General features: G+C 35.9%; 1 long non-coding RNA gene across 1 annotated transcript; it reads left to right on the top strand.

The window, feature by feature from the left end:
• The first annotated feature begins 14,734 nt into the window (after nucleotides 1-14,734).
• Nucleotides 14,735-18,213, top strand: LOC307166478. The gene is made up of 3 exons (XR_013822633.1): nucleotides 14,735-14,799; nucleotides 17,812-17,969; nucleotides 18,077-18,213. It is a non-coding gene; the product is annotated as an uncharacterized lncRNA (long non-coding RNA).
• Nucleotides 18,214-18,469: the final 256 nt, after the last annotated feature.

Here is an 18,469-nt window from a genome sequence, read left to right as displayed (position 1 = left end):
TTTGGTGGACAGACACACGGCCTAACTAATCGCACATTTTTTTCTGTAATTAACAACGATTAATCGCACTTTAAAGTTTTTAATGTATGTTTTGAATATATGCTGTCTCTGTGCATGAGTGTGTGTGTGTGTGTGTGTGTGTGTGTGTGTATGTGTGTGTGTGTGTGTGTGTGTGTGTGTCTGTCAGTCACACATACACTAGATTAACAGATGCGCCAGTACATATTTGAGTTCTTATTTTTGCATCCTATCACACTTGAATGGTTAAATAGCCCTTGAATGAATGATAGCGTGATCATACACTGTAACATATCCTTGCTTTTTACAGAAAATATTTAGATGTAACCCCCTTTGTAATCATTAACATTTTCAAAAGTAACTGTAATTTAATTACACATATTTTTTCTCAGTAACTGTAACAAATTAGTTACATATATTTTGTTATTAAATTACATAACGCTATTAAATGTATTTAGTTACTCCCCAGCACTGCGCATTTCAAGTAACGCAAGTTACGTAATCAGATTACTTTTAATATAATTAAGTTACACATTTTACTTGCACAAAAACAGATTCCGTATTCCACATAATTATTAAAAACAATGAAATGTAAACTCAGCATATTATGCCAACCTGCAATAATATAATATGTTAAATATATTAGTATTTAATCTCACTTTATTAACCAATGTCTTTGCTGCTGACCCACAATGATCCAATTCAACTAATAAGTAAAAATGAATTTAGTTCAGTGGTTCTCAAAGTGTGGTGCGCGTAAATAACATTACTTTCCATAAAAAATAACTAGTAACGCAATTAGTTACTTTTTTAGGGAGTAACGCAATATTGCAATGCATTAGTTGTTGCAAGTAATGTGTTACAGTAGTCTAATATTACTTTCCCAAGTAACAAGCAGCGGTATGAATTACTAATAAAACTTCAGTAATAATATTAGTTACCCCCACCAAAATAACTCAATATAACCTTACTTTTGTTTCACACTCTTACTGATTTGAAATACAACAATCCGATGATCACATCCTTGGATTCATTTTCTACTCATTGTGCGAACATGTCACTAAGCAGCAAGCTAGTTTGGGAGATTGAAACGCTTACATTTCAGTGGCTGTAAATATTCCTATTACTTTTATTTTTGGGAGGAACGATGAAAAGAGCATTGTTGTCAAATCTAAACTATGTGTAGGTATAGTGGTACTAAGACTCTTTCCACTGCGAAAAACACAACCTCAAATCTCCTGAAAAACTTACGACAGCACAACAAGGTGAAGCTTGTGAAAATACACTCCACCAAAGATGAGCCCTCTGCAGCTGTGGAGGATGGCTGTAGCCCTACAATTGTTAAACTACCACCAAATCTGGATTTTAATTGCGGACAGCAGACTACAAGCAACAAAGAACTAATGAAGCTTGTGGCTAGATATTTTTTGTCCACCTGATGAATGTAAATCTAATGATCACTGTATTTTATTTCTATTTTTGGTCTCCCAACTCCTGTAGTTGCAGCCCGTTCTCATCCCAAGGCGTCATATACTGACGCTTTTGACATTTCGTCTACATCGAACGCACATGGCACCCTTTGGCGTCAATATGAGACGCAGATAGATATGGGCCAGAAGGTGCCTCCTAGCGGTCTAACCCTAGCCCTACCCCAGACCTAAACCTACCCATAACCGAACAAAGCTCTGTTCGTGTCATATTGACGCTAAAGGGTGCCATGTGCGTTCGATGTAGACGAAATGTCAAAAGCGTCAGTATATGACGCCCTAGGATGAGAATGCGTTAAAATATCAGGCTCTTTGGCTGCTGACATTAGTGACTTTGAGCAACACGTTCTACTGTGCGTGCATGACTTTAACTGCTACGTGATGTTCTACTGTAACTGTCTACTACGGGAGAACAGCTGATTTGCCGTAGTTGTTAATAAGTGACAGATTAGATAAGTAAATTTGATTTGCTTAGTGATTTTTGCGTTCTTTGGCTACGGTAGCAAACAGTTTACTTCCGGTGGCCGTTGCTGTTCCATCAGCAGCTGTTGCTTAAAGTCCCCATTCACACACAGGAGCACATCCGATGTCTGATTTTTGAGGAGAAAAGGACCCAACTAGCAATTTTTGTACTGTAAGGAATTACAGTTGGCAGGCAGTAATGAGTAAAGAATTTTGAAAATAGTAATGGGTGATGAATTACATATTTTGAGTAACAAGCCCAACACTTTTATAAAAAGCAGTTTTATTTTACGTGTAGTACCCTTATGGGGGCGGCCATATTGGAATCACATGACCAGGCGAATACTAATCTCTTTATCTCAGTAATACAGCCTTATTAAACACCTTCACTCTCAGAATAAACTATGACAGCGCATTTCTCTAATGGCATCGGTAACCAGAATCCTTTGCATTTGAACAATCCCGACACTAGGTGTCAGTATAAGATGACTGTCATATTGGCCCCACAACATAAAAAAAAAAATGACGATTTCGCTTTTTTGCCTCTCAGTTACCTAGTTCTATTCCAGTTTCCTAATTAAGCCAAATAATTATTTAAATGAGCAATTTAACACAATTCCCAAAAAATAACGAGAAAAGCAACTCCAAATGCAAGAGATTTAGATCTGGCTAACCTTTCTATTTATAGCAGGTGAGAGGCAGCATAGTAAAGACTGAAGAGACTACTCCAGGTCTTCCTGTTCTCACCCCCTCTCCCACTCTCTCTGTTTGGCTTTGAATCATTAGTAAAGCAAAGGAGTCGTGAATCACTCCTTTCTTCAGCCCTGCCCTCTCTCCATGCCTCTCTCTCTCTCTCTCTCTCTTTCTCTCCCTCCTCCTCCTCGCCGGTGCTAAACGGCTTGACAGAAGGGTGCCCAGACCGTTGGCAGTAGCGATCGACTGGAAGGGGGAAGCTGCCAGAAGTCCTTGATGGATAGGCTCATTTTCCAGCCGGCAGCAAGTCTCGGCGAAGCATCCGTGTCATTTGTAATGTCAGCCAACAAAATGTAATCAAACATTCCAGCGGTTTAATCACAGAGGGCTGCTCGAGAGATGATTGTAGTGTCAATATAATGCTATTTCATTATCTGTTTGTATTTTATATTGACAGTGTCAGATAAACAGTGTGGAAAATTAAGATTAAAAATATGGTAATTTCATTTCAATCACCCAGGCTACAGTTGCAGGCCCATTATGCGATTGATTACTTCTGAATTAAATTTGGGGCTGAATGTAAAGTTTAATCTTCTTTCTTCTCTGCAATTCAGCTCCCCAAAGGCCTCTTAGTAAGTAAGTACCCATTTCATTTGATCTTTAATGAAAAGTAATGGCCCAAATGAATTGTATAAATCAGCCTGCGTGTATACCTAGCTGGCATTTGCTTTTTTTTTTACAGCCATTTATTCTTCATTGTGCTTACACATACCACTGCCCTCCAGACCTTTTAACCGCACAACTTCCTTTTCTTTTTCCCTTGATTCTTTCAAATCAAGGACTTTCAAAAAAAAAAAAAAAAAGTCTTTCATAAAACATCTCGCAATGCTGTGTAATGAGCACTGAAGTGGCAGCCCCTTTTTTGCCTATTCCCCTCACACTACACACACACACCCTCAGCAAAGTTTTTACTAACTAGAGAAGGAAAATGGTATTTACATTATATAAATGGAAAAGAACCTTGGATTGATGTACTCTGCAAGGTGCTTAGCAGTCAAATTAAATGGAGTGTTTTATAGCCTAGAGTGCCATTTGGAGAAGACGTATGCAGGCTCTAAACCATGAGCTCAATGATAGACGTTTTAATTACATGGTAAATTTTTGATATTTTTCAGCCTCTCTAAAAATGCAGCTACTGTCGCGGGCTCCGCATTTGCAGAGCGTCCAATTTTTTCCACCGTTTCTTTTCTCAAAAGTGACACGGCCGTTAACGAGGACTGCGCAAAAAGGAAGGCAAAGAAAAAAGGGCCTCCTCTTTGTGAGACCCATTCACAGTGATTTGTCCTCCTTTGTAGTCCTAATTATGTGCCAAAGTAGGATAACAGAAGTTCTCAACTCGACCATTATGCCAGCACAAAAAAGGAGACGCATACAAGAAGCTGATCACTTTGGAATTAGCAAACATGATACTATACGAGGGGAAAAAAAATCATTAATACCGACAGGGATTAGAGGTTCTGATTAAAGGGTAGCTTTTACCGTATGCAAATTAGTGATAGGCATTTATCAGTGCCTGGCCAAGCTGTCTTAGCTGCAAAGCCACATATGTTTTTTAGCTGATTAAAAAACTGCTTGAAGTTGCAGGCCCTTTTTTTAATGGAGGAGAGCGACAGAGAGAGAGAGGCAGAGAAACCAAGTAAAGGAGTATATGTGGCAATCAACTCGTTTCCTTTTGGCCAAATTCCCGTGATTGTTCAAAGCGTTTGCCGTAATTCCCTCTTTTATTAAGAACGTTCTTTTGTACATAATTAAAACATTTCTCAAGTGACTATGTGTGCGCACAGCCCCCCGCCAAACCACCTCCGTAAGCGTACGCTCGTATCTTTTTCTCCTGAAACAACCATCGCGGCTGGAGCTGTTATTTGCCTCTTGTCTGAGCGGCAAAACAAGCCGAAAGTAATGAATGGAAGGGCAGGACGAAGGGGGAGAGTTTATCGCCTGACCGCCATTGTCTGAGGGCCTCCCATTTACTTCACTCACCTTCCTATGGAGGTGACCCGCTTTGTGTTAACAAAGAAAAGCAGGATGAAACTGAGCTCTCTTTGCCACTCGCCTACCACTGATAATACCTTCGTTACCCGACGCCCCCCTCTTCTCCTTGAGGGAGTGCTTTAATTTATGCTTTTTCATCTCTCAGGGGCTCGGGAGTGTGTTAACCTGCTCTCGGCGCAAACCGGCTCACATGAGAGGAAACTGCTGTGTCAAGCTTCTCGCCGCACCGCGGCCTCGCTTAAACAAATAAAGCGTTCCCCACAGAACGCAAAATTCAATTAAGATGTAATTACAAACACAAGCTGCTGACCATATGCCATAAATCAACTTCACGTTCACAATGCATTATCTGTTTTAATATCGTCACTCTCTGAGCTTCGAACAATTATGTAATAATGAAGTCACCATTTCTATTTCAAAAAATTTAACTCTAGCATTCTCGCTTCTGCCCCCTCATGTCAACACACTGGGATTCTATTAAGGATAAAGTTAATAAATCAATTGGCTGGAACACAATCTCTGTAAATGGATATTCAAAAATATATACATTGCTATATTTTGAAGAATAGTGAACTAAACTGATTTTCAGTTTAATTCTATGGATAAACAATGTTATAGGCTACAATTTTTTGTCTTATCTGTTTCATTAAAAAAAAAAAAAACATTAAAAATGTTACGTCTACAAATTCTGTATTAAAACAAAACAATATAATTGTAATATTTTAGATATAGTTTGTACTAATAGTAGTAGTCTGGAAAACTTATTTTAAGTCATGTGGTGTGACCAACAAAGCCACATTGTAAAAAATTATTTTCATGATTTATCACAAATTTTTGTCTTTTGTCAAATCAGCTTCAAATCAACGATAATTAATGTGGTTCAGATAACATCATATTTTGAGTAGGGCTGTCAAAAGATTAATCGTGATTAATCGCATCCAAAATAAAAGTTTGTGTTTACATAATATATGTGTGTGTACTGTGTATAATTATTTTGTATATATAAATACACACACATGCATGTATATATTTAAGAAATATTTGCATACATATACTGTATATATTTATATATAATTTATATGATATATAAATATAATTTTTTTATATATAAATTACACATTTTTCTTAAATATATACAAGCATGTGTGTGTATTTATATATACAAATTTAATTATACACAGTACACACACATATATTATTTAAACACAAACTTTTATTTTGGATGCGATTAATCGCGATTAATCTTTTGACAGCCCTAATTTTGAGTTTCTGTTTATTACATCTCCCTCATTGTATTAACAATTTTTTTTTTCAATGAAAATTTTAAGGCAACAAGGTAACTTACTTTTTTAAGTTAAATCAACAATAATTTTTTGCAGTGCATGTGGTCCAAACAACATGCAGAAACATGAAGAACAGGATCTCTGCAGACCCTCATAACTATGTCAAGGTCAATAAGTCTCTTAAAATATGTCTTTGACCTTTATGACAAAGAAAGGTTAGTTCAGGTTGTAAAATGTTATGTGGTTTGACTGTAATACTTAGGAATTAATATTTCATGATATCTACATTTTTTTAACATTTATAATAACGTAGACCTTTCTTGGAAATGGTATTCTTTTTTTCAAAACCATTTGAAACTAACATATTTATAAGATCTTGTCTCTTACTTAAACTAAAAAAAAAAAGGTTTTTCCTTTTCTTTAACATAGACACTCATCATTGACTTTTATACCTCAGTAGATATCCGATTGAATACAAAAGTCAAAAGCTACTCTTTATGGAGCAGAATATTATGACTTTAAGTGCATGTCTATTCAGCATGTAAATGTAAAACACGTTTTGAAAAAATGCATCATTTTAATTATAATTCAATGAGCAGGCTATATATATATATATATATATATATATATATATATATATATATATATATATATATATATATTCAAATCCAAGCTTAATAGAGCCTGCATGGGAACTAACACACTCCTGCTCCACTCCAGATGAAAACTGCACATAAAGAAAAGGTTCACAATTTTTACATCATGGAATTAAAATAGCATTTTCTACCCCTACTGAATACTTTGACTTCTAAGCAGGTGTGGGACTAGATTAAGAAATGAAAGATATTTCGTTCAGATGAAATGAGTGGTGGGATACTGGAGAACTGGAGAAATTCAGTTAGCATGTGAGGTGAACCAAATAAGAGGTTATTTAAAATGGTCGAGCAGTGTCCAAAAGGATGATAAGATTTCAAATAAACAGAGAAATAAAGCTAGTATTTGCACAAGTAAGATAAACATGTGACTTCTTTTCCCTCCCCGCTTTTGCTATAGCATGGAAATTCAAGAGAGTAAGAGGAAGGGAGGGAATCTACAGCCTTAAAGCCTTTTTAAATTCCAATTTGTGCTTAGGCTGCTGTTTTCCAGCATAAATATGTGTGTACGAGGAACAGAGATAGGTCCTCTGCATGGACACACAGAAAAGCAGGGTTATAATAGAGGGGTGGCAGTCAGGCCCCCTCTGACATCCTCTATCTGACAGAACTTGCTGATCAATTCTTTTTTTATATATTCATCTTCTTTCAAATGGCATTTTCTTATATGTGGGCTGATAAAAAGTGTTTACCATTGCATAGACCTTTTCATCCAACAGATACATAAATTAAGCCAAATAAACATCTCTTGCTTCTAGGAAAAGCAGATGACATCTTTAGGCAACAATCAAAGTTCTTAAATGGGTGGAATGTAAAGTACATTCTGAATAAAAGCAGCACATTTGTTTCATCAAATGGATTTAGTCACATATTAATCATTTTCTACTGAATATTTTGGGTCGCTTCAGTAATGTTTAACCCACACATCATACATTTGTAAAGGACTTCTTGTGCCTGGCCTGCCACAGAGATTCAACTTTCATATATTGAACCTTTTATATGATGGAAATATTAATTAACACATTCAAATTCGATTAAAATCTGAAAATTGAGGAAGCAAAATAATTGAATGGCTCACTCCTTAAGCTAATGGCAGAACAGGTCATGATGAGTGAGAAATTGGGAAGCATCACTTTGAAATCTTCAGATGTCAATGGGTCTAATGGCAGAAGCACAAAAAGCTCTCAGTGCCAAGGCCACATCTCCTCCCACTCACACAAAACGCATGCAAATGATTAACACCCAAAAGAGTCCCATCAAAACTATTCATACTTAAATGGCTCAAGCCTAAGTATCCAGGTCCCTGTTTCATAAACTTAATAAATGACATGGAAATTTTCATTGAGGATTGTCCTATTGATTTTCTAGGCATGGACCACTATGATTACTGCTCTAAACAAGTAATTGACTTTGTGATTGAGGGAGCTTAATGTGGTGTGTGCTGTACAAGAGCATAATTCACATGATTCGCCAATGTACCTTGACTGAAAGTGTTTTACAATCCCAACTCTGCTGTTTGAAAAATGTATGTAATCAAACTGAACTTTTTTTTTTTAAGTATACATTTTTTACCAGATAGAATTGCAAACTAACTACAGTCACAAATACTTAACCCAGAATCATGTTGGTGGGTGAACGTTCCTGTAGCAACATTTCCGCAAAATGATATACACTGTAGAAAGAAAGAAAGAAAGAAAGAAAGAAAGAAAGAAAGAAAGAAAGAAAGAAAGAAAGAAAGAAAGAAAGAAAGAAAGAAAGAAAGAAAGAAAGAAAGAAAGAAAGAAAGAAAGAAAGGGTTGCTGCCTTCATTTTTTAAGTAGAATCAACTTGGATGTTTAAGTCATTTCAACTTAAATTAAACTGACTTAAAAATTGAATGTAAAAACATATGTTGTCGTAACTTAACGATCATATATTTTGTTTACAGTGTATGTTGCTTCTTGCACGTTTCGCTACACTTTCAAAGTGAAAGTGCCGTTAAAAGCATGTTCAGTTTTATCCGAAACAGATGAACATGAGTCTGGCGATATTTTTCTATGATGGTTGTTGTGCGTATCACACACTAAAAAGAAAATGTTCTGTCGGATTTGAATATAATGTACTACACTAAACCTAAGCCTAAACCTAACCGACAAAAGCAAACATCAAAATGTATTAATTTACAAATCATGCACTATGGTAAGTGTTTCATAACATAGTATTGTGCAAGAAACTAAGTCTTTATTAATTGATAATCTGCCCCTGTAATCATCATTTGTGTGAATAGGAATAAAAGTTGTTGGTGTTTTACTGCCACTTGTGTTCATTTCAGCTGGAGTGAATTGTATGAAAAAGTATGTTTTTGGAGTTTTGCACGTAGCTATAGCAAGTAATCATTTTCATATCTCTTTCTTACCTTGCTTCATTTATTTTCCCCATGCTTAAACTGTCACATGTCCCAATTTAAATATCTCTGGTATACGATACCTTTTAAATTGCAACTCAAATAAGTATCACCCAAAATATTTCCAAAGATTTCAAGGCCCTGGCAATGACCAAATTCACCTGTTCTTCACATTCAGTTATGAACAGCAGTTTAATGAAGGTTCTGTTAACAAATATTAAATGATGTTTTGGAGCTTAAGTAGCATTAAAAACAGGATTATCCATCTCTATTAATCAGAGAGATAACGGTCATGCCTCTGACAGTGATCAAGACATGAATAGTGTTGAAATTGCTTCACATCATCTGGAATAGATACTTCATCAATCGTTTACCCTACACAAGTGAAACACTGACTTCAATTTCCTATAATAATGCAGTGACATCCTTCACATATGGCACTTTTGTGTATGAGAGTAATGATTTCTTAGTAATTTGTAATAACTATATTATATGACTATAATATCTGTAATTCCTCTTTAAATTGGGATCGTTGTCTAAAGAAAATAGTGCTCTATTTAGTAATCATCACAAATAATGATATATTGAAATAATGTGTTGTACTAAATGTGTCATATGTAAAACCCAAACTAGTTTAAAGTCTAAATGGTAGTTTGAGCACTAACTTCACATATCATTTTGTAAACATGTAGATTGATTGACTGATTGATTGATTGATTGATTGATTGATTGATTGATTGATTGATTGATTGATTGATTGATTGATTGATTGATTGATTGATCGATTGATCGATCGATTGATTGAACGAAACAAACCAATGAACCAATGGTTTTTTTTTACTCTGTGAAGAAAAAAATATATTAAAGTCCCCTTGTGGTGAAAATCAAGCTTTTAATTCGTTTATATGTCTATGTGGTGTTTTTAGTATGCTTTAAAGGAGAACTCCGGTCAATTTTAACATTGAGCTCATTTTTTTGTACATTTGGAGTGCTGTCAATACAGAGAACAACGACAAAAATCGGTGTTGCCTACACCGAGTTATTCTATTTTTAAAATTTGCACCCTGTTGACTTCAATAGGGCAAGTAGTAAGCCTGCTTTTTAGCCTCTTAGCATCCTTTAAGTGTCATTACAAGTGCACAGAAAATGTGAGTGATTCCTTCCGAGTAAACACGGGTGGATCTGACTGCAGTAGATGTTAGAGATATTAATAAAAACGAAGTTAATTCAGCCAGCGCTCATACCTTTGTTTACATCCTGTTTTCGGTGGAAGGCCATAGTAATCGATTGTCGAGTTCACGCGCATAGGTTTAGTTACCAATGATCACGCGCGTGAACTCGACAATCGATTACTATGGCGTTCCACCGAAAACAGGATGTAAACAAAGGTATGAGCGCTGGCTGAATTAACTTCATTTTTATTAATATCTCTAACATCTACTGCAGTCAGATCCACCCGTGTTCACTCGGAAGGAATCACTCACATTTTCTGTGCACTTGTAATGACACTTAAAGGATGTTAAGAGGCTAAAAAGCAGGCTTACTACTTGCCCTATTGAAGTCAACAGGGTGCAAATTTTAAAAATAGAATAACTCGGTGTAGGCAACACCGATTTTTGTCGTTGTTCTCTGTATTGACAGCACTCCAAATGTACAAAAAAATGAGCTCAATGTTAAAATTGACCGGAGTTCTCCTTTAAGACAAATCATGTGCAAATTCAGAAGTCAACACCATTACTGAGTATTTTCTCCTTAAAACTGCTGTGAACCAAAGAGTCTCAAAAACGCGTTTTTTTGGTGTTTCTGACATCACAAACTACCTTCACGACTTCACGTAACCAATCACGTCAACGAGTGCATCTCTGAGCTGGTGTGAGTGAGTGGAGGCGGGGCTAATTTGCATATACATAGAACCGCTTATACTAAATGAAGCAAGGGTGTAGAGTTAAGGGCCGTTCACACCAAGCACGATAACTATAAAGATAACTATAACGATAACTATATTTGCGCCCACACTAACGAACGATAACGGTCTGTTTAATCTATGGTGCGCGCTGCGGTTTCAAAGCGTGTACAACGTCATTGAACATGTTTTTTGCTGTTTTTTTTTATTTGTTGTTGTTGTTTTTCTTGTTGCATTTACACGGCTTTAACCAGCAGATGTCCTCAGCATCCTGTGTTTTGAGTAAAGCTAGTGTAATCAATCTAATAATCTAACTGTGAACTTAGCTGACGTTGTCAATATAGTGAAATAATAACACTTGGTCTTTTTCACTGCAACTTCAAGGGCAGCAAGACAGTGTTGTCGAAACGAGCGCTGGATACCTGAGGTAATACTTCTCACCATTTATTCAGAGGCTATGAACGATTGTTTTCCATTTCCTTTTACTTGAAAAAAGGCTTCACTTGTCAAACAGTGGTGGATTTTTCTGGACCTCGGTGATTAACTTCTCCGCAATGTCGTCTGCCATTTTAAATGCGTGAGACCTTTGTTTAAATTCAAGTGGATTCTGATTGGCTGTCAGTGTTTTATCGTTCAACAGCTGGAAAAAAATCATTCCGAAAGTGATCCCAACTATATCGTTCTTCATATCTTTATCGTTATAGTTGTGCTGTGAACTCTGCTATTCTTTAATATGGAGAACGATTTTTAGAACTATATCATTATCGTTATCTTTATAGTTATCGTCCTTGGTGTGAACGGGCCTTTACATTCAAGCTATTTTAAGGCATGACGATTTTTTAAGGAAAAAACTTTTAAATATGTCATTTTGGTGACCAAAAGTTTTATGTTCTGATAACCAGTTCAACATTCATGAACTGGTTATCAGACAATATCGACCAGGGTTTTAAAGTCTCCCTGTTGTCAATAATTTTATCCCAAAAAACTTTTAAAAATGTCATTTTGGTGACCAAAAGTTTTATGGGATAAAATTATTGACTACAGGGAGACTTTAAAACCCTGGTCGATATTGTCTGATAACCAGTTCATGAATGTTAAAACACTACAAACAAAAAAAATAATAATAATAAAAGACTAAAAACAAAAATCAGTCATTATATATGATAAGTATTTAAATGTGCTAAAGATCTCTAACATCTAAACATATTACAGTGCTATTAAACTAGTGTGTTTAAAGTTATTAAATTTAAGTAAGTGTTAGATGAAGACAAAAGTAATCTAAATGGAAATAAATATATAAATAAATATAGACTGATATGGATAAAAAAAATTAAAAAAACCTCTAACATCAGCCGTTCTCAGGCGTTCTACATCTCAGGCGTTCATCCAAACAATTACTTGAAGACAGATTCTAACAATAAAGCAAATTTGCAGAAGTATTATAAAAGAAACACAATCACAATCAACCACAATCATTTTGTAAATTATTTTACTGTTTTAATGTCATATTGGGGTTATGTATAGGGTTAACAACAAGAGAGGGAAATGATGAGGGCAGATATATCCTATAGTCCAAAAAAGGAGGTTTGTCGTTTACCTTGAACAGTCTGGAGGAAGAAGTCTAAATAGCAAGGGCACAGAATGACACTGAAAGGGACCGTTCCATTCTTTCTCTCCCAAGGACAACTAATTAGCAGACAACAGCTGAGTCCATTTCAAATGTAAATTTTTTTTCCTTTTAATGCTTTATAGCCATGTTTTATACTTCCGCACACAATTGCGGTTTTCATAGGAGAGCCTTTGTTTGTCAAGTCCCTTTTTATTTGCATGCATGTGGGCATTTTTGTGAGTCAATGTACTAGATGAAAATCTCTTTATGAGACAATAGTCAAGTGGAGAGACGGTAATATGAAAAACATTCACGACTAACCTACTAGAAGGCTGAGAGCATAATAGCTTTGCCCACAATAGCATACTTTGTGATTTTAGGTCTGAAAAGGGAGCACAGATTTCTTCTGCTAATATTCAAGCAATGCGGCCATTAATTTTAAAAGGAAAACATCATCTCGTCCTAAATGATTTTGGCCACTCTAAATCAGTTTAATGAGGAAGCAGCTGTCCAAAACATAAATGTGCATGTAATATGACAATTTATAATTAAGATTAATCTGAAAATTATTAATTATGTCCAAAATGCTTCCATGTCCAACAAATAGTGATAATCAAAAGATAAAACCTGTTTAATACAGATACTGCTTTTAAGATTTGCCTGATAAAATCAAATCTGTTTGTAACAGAGTTACTAGATCTTCATGGTGGACCCATGAGCAAAGCAAACGGACGGCTCCACTGTAAGCTTGCCATAAGATAACCTCTGGGTCAATGTGAAATGGTCACAGTGTGTGCAAGAGTGGAAAGATAGATTTGACAGGGACAAACGCTCTAGTATTACTCTGAGCCGTCCTGCCTTTAAGCCGCTGTGCTGGAAAATGGGCCCAGAGGCTCTGAAATTCTAAGATCCACCTCAATTGCTGGTCGTTCTGAACAGAATACCTCAACATAGATCATTAGCGGTGCACACAACAAATTATTGAGCAGCAAAGACCCAGAACTGTCCCAGTGGTGTCGGAATTGTATTTGTCCCCATTGTAAGACGCCTTCAGTCAATAACTTTGACCAATACAACATTAAGCCAATAGTTTTACACAACAGGATGACATCTATGGCATCTCATCATACTCATTTCAAGTGTCCTGGTCACTGAAATAAATAAATAGATAGATAGATAGATAGATAGATAGATAGATAGATAGATAGATAGATAGATAGATAGATGATAGATTGATAGATAGATAGATAGATAGATAGATAGATAGATAGATAGATAGATAGATAGATAGATAGATAGATAGATAGATAGATAGATAGATAGATAGATAGATAGATAGATAGATAGATGTATTTAAGCAAAGGGTAACAACACTTTCCTTTCACCCTGAATACATGTGTGAGAGTACACATTTTCATTTATTTCCAAAAAGTGTTTTACATTCAATTTAAGGTCAATTATTTATATAAAATAATAATTTGACTATTAAAAGATTTATTTATTTTTTATTTCATTTTTTACAAATATAATGAATTCATTTGTGGGAGTTGACCATGACATTTACAACCTTTGTATTTTTTTTAATTTATTTTTTTTATAATAATAATGTCAAGCTATTTAATGGTTTATTTTTAAGAATTTAATTTAAATTTAATAAGGATTTGTTCCTTCATTATGATATAAGGACAGTTGTATCCCCCTGACATTTTTGACCAAAAAATAAATAGATAACATTAAAAATAAACATTTAAAAGAATTAAAAGCATGCTCATTTTTACAGATAAAAAAAAAAAAAAAATGCACTTTGATATTTAAAAGAGTAATTCATCTTTTTTTTGTTGCTGTCATTTACTTGGCATTTTTGTTGTTGTTGTTGTTGTTGTTGATGATATGTCAGTATTCACTTCCCTAGAAAAAAAGCAATGAAAAGTGAATAGTTATTGAGGCTGTCATTCTGCTTAGTCATACGTGATTTGAATAACATGATTGTAAGTAAATGATGACAGAATTGCCTTATTTTGTTTTAACAATCAGTGATTTGCACATAAAGATAACCTTAAACAACGAAACACTGTTCACATAGTTTCCCTTTTCAGCTCTGAGAAAAAAAATGTATTCAGTTTTTATTTGTTTGTTTGTCTTTTGGTAATCATCATTATAACATCTTTACAGAGTGGACCAGTTTGGAAAGGGAACACATAAGCACCACATGTCCACCCCGCTGGAGGTGTTTGACGATCACAGCAATAAAGCTCAGTAAGTGAATCGTCTCCCACTGGGCCCATTAACAAATCCACAAGACAGTTGTTTTCACTCAAATGTAATTAAGGGCACAAACGACACTCTGAGGTACTTTTTTCTCAGTATTCAATGGAATATGTCCTTAAAGCATCCGCACACATTATTAAACACACAGACACCTGACAGAAACAACTTTTGCCAAGCTGCCACCATTTGTCCGTTGTCCTCAGGGAGTCTGAAAAATCAATAGCTGCACCATTTACAAAGAGCATGGCTATATGACCTGTCCACCCCTTGTCTTCATCACCACAACCATTGCTTAGTCTACAGATGCCGTTCGACTCCTACTTATGCTGTGCACACGCTCGGCCCCCTCAAAACCACTCAAGTCATCAGTGCGCCACATTCTTCCTGACAAGGTTTTGGCCTCATATCCACAGTTTTACCAAGGTCAAAACTGAATCTGAGACAAAGAGGCCTTTATAAACCGTTCTTTTCTGGCTTTTTCGCTTTCTATTTGTTCGATTCAGTAGTGCTGAGAGGAAAGAAGGGTAATTGGAGGGTCTTTATAGCAGAAAATGGCATTAGAGTTAATGACCCTGAGCATCCCATGGGGACCCTTCATATTAAGGTCATTTATGTGCCAACAGCACTCACTGCATGCATGCTCTGACTTAATATTCTTACAATGGCTCAGAGAGAGGAAAAACAAATACCACTCGCTAAAAGGAAGATCTATCCTTTTATTTTCGGCTAAGATGTGTCAGATATGAAAAACTTCTAAATGCACAACAACATCACTTTTAAACTGATCGACTTTAACAGAAAGCCTAATCATAGCTGAGGTCTTCAAATCTGAAAAGTTATCAGAAAGGGCATAAAAATAATTGTCAGCAACCTGACAACTTTCTTTTCAAAGCAGACAAAATAAAAGTTCCTTTATGTAGAGTGAATGCGTCAGTTCATCCTCTTCAGGCCTAAAGCGTATGTAAGGGTATTTGTATGCGGCGGCAGCTCTTGGTCCTCCCTCTGGCTGGAAAAGCCATGACGCGGCTTCATATTTACCACTGGGACCCTCGCAGAGGTGACAGAGGGGCAAGGCCACATCCCACCTGACCAGCTGCCAAACAGATTAAAGTGGGCTGAAAATGTGTAGATTGCCACAAGAAAAAAATAATAACGCTGACATGGCCTTCCCTTTATGGCAGCAACAAAACATTCCCTGGAGACCAATCTCTTTATCATTCCGGAAAGAATGACAAATAAAACACTTCCAAAGGCAAGGAATTCTCACATTTATAGGACTGAGGTGGCCTGGACAAAGCTGTATTATCGCTAAGGCCAACAAGGTCTTGGTCAGATGTGGCGGGGTTTTCATTAGCCATTGTGACAGATAAATTTCATCTGTGCCCCTTTCAATCAGGCTGCAAAATGAATGGGGAGAGCTGACAGTGGCATACACACACACACATACACACACTCACTCACACACACACACAGACACACACAGACACACACACAAGATGTTCTGTCCAATAAGATTTACATAAAGATCTAATCAGGAAGGCTACCATCAAGTTGTATATATATATATATATATATATATATATATATATATATATATATATATATATATATATATATATATATATATATATATATATATATATGCTATATATAGACACAAAACATTTATTAAATAAAATATAGGAAAATGACAAAACATTTAAAACGGCATAATAATAATTATAATTATCATGATTATTAAATATATTAATATTCGGTCATACTTTTTTACCATTTTATTTTTATATTTATAATATAATAATTATTTTTGCAGTTTTATGTTTGATATATTTTCAAAAACAATATCAATAAGCTCCTATAGAGGGAGCTCTACAGGTCGTCCTTTCACCTGCATGCACACTCACGCGCGCACGCACGCACACACAAAAACACAAGTATTTGATATTAAATAGATTCAAGGTTGAAAGAGCTATGATCATGAACCAAGTATCTGTTTGGTCATTCAAGAGATCTTGAATTCAAATATCATCTGGTAAAAATTTTACAAGAACACTTTCACAGCTTTTCAACAAAAGTGACATTTATGCAAGGCAACCATCTTTGGCTTGAGATGTGGAGCCAAAGATAAACCTGCCGTTAGAGTGCCGAGAACAGCATCATTGATAATCCTTTTCATACATCTTTTGTAATGCTTTTATCCATTTATACTACATCATTCTTTATATTGTTGGGCAGTCTTTATGGATGGACGGACAGACAGACAGGCAGACAGACAGACAGACAGACAGACAGACAGACAGACAGGCAGACAGACAGACAGACAGACAGGCAGACAGACAGACAGACAGACAGACATTCTAATGTGATATGTTATCATCACATTATAATACCAAGCAATGTTAGTTAAAGTAAAGCAGACTAAAGTACACTGCAGGAAATAGCTGAAATAGTTCTAAAAAAAAAAATAATTTCCTACTTCACTCAGCCGCTGAATTGTAGACATCTCAACAGCATCACTATACAGGCATAAAATGCTACAGGAATGAATATTCATTGTGTTATTGTCTAGTATGCGTTTTTGAGACAATATCATGCCTGATATACGCAGCACTGATTTCTTTTTAGACAAATCGGAACATTTGTTTACACAAGCTTTTGTTTTAGCCATTCTTTTGTTTTGTTCTGACAAAGAGAGCTGGAAATCTCGGCTTGAAATCCAAACCAGGAAACTCGTGCTTAAAGATTAAGTTGGTCTTTATAATGAGGCGGGTGGCGTTAATTGTTCTGAGGATCTTTTTGGTTGTTTTTTTTTTTCATTCCCCTCTAATTCCAGACAAATATCTGACAGTAGCTTTGCATGGCAAACCTGTTTAATGAATGACTAATCCCACGAGGCGCATTATGGCAAAACTGTCACACATCGTATTGTGGCAATTTTAAGTTGATTTTACATTATCATCCTCTGGTAATACTCAAATATTTGGATTTTCTTTAATGCAGGGGCTTTTTGTGGGAAGGAAACAGCAGTGAACTAAATCTGGTCCCCCCCTCTCCTCCTTTGAATCCCCACCCAGTGTCGAGGCAGGGCTGGAATGGCTTCTTTATTGGGCTGACAGCTTCAAGGCTCTACTATTCCCATCAAGGCCGCAAACAAAAGGGTGAGCTGATCTTCTTTAAGCGCATTCACGTCATGTTCACACCACATTCAGCCAGTGTAAACCGCAAGTAATATCATGGTATTGTGTGCATGTTGTAAATCACACAGAACAATGGACGAAGAGGAACAATCACACAGTATGGCATCATCATCCATGCCGAAAAGAGGCCAAGATCTAGGAACACTGAAGCAAACTCTCCATGAATGTTGGGAAACTCTCATTGTGCTCTTATTTATTGTTTTTATCTGCAGGGTTGGATTCTCCATTTATATGTCTTCTTTTTTTTCTCCTGTGATCTGAATGGAGGGCATTTTATGTTTGGCTTCTCTGAATGAAGGCCCTGCTGAAAGGGATTTTGGTGTACTAGTATTTCCACCAGGCTTCCTCAATAGCTTAACCAGATGTAAAGGGATAGTTATTTACTTATCCACTTTTTCCAGACCTTCATGCATTTCTTTCTTCTGCAGAACACACGAGTATATATTATGAAGAATGTCATG

Source organism: Squalius cephalus (assembly GCF_949319135.1).
Source record: "Squalius cephalus genome assembly, chromosome: 10".
NCBI lineage: Eukaryota > Metazoa > Chordata > Actinopteri > Cypriniformes > Leuciscidae > Squalius > Squalius cephalus.
The sequence above is the reverse complement of the archived record's forward strand: the minus strand, read 5'-3'. Positions and strand labels throughout refer to the sequence as shown.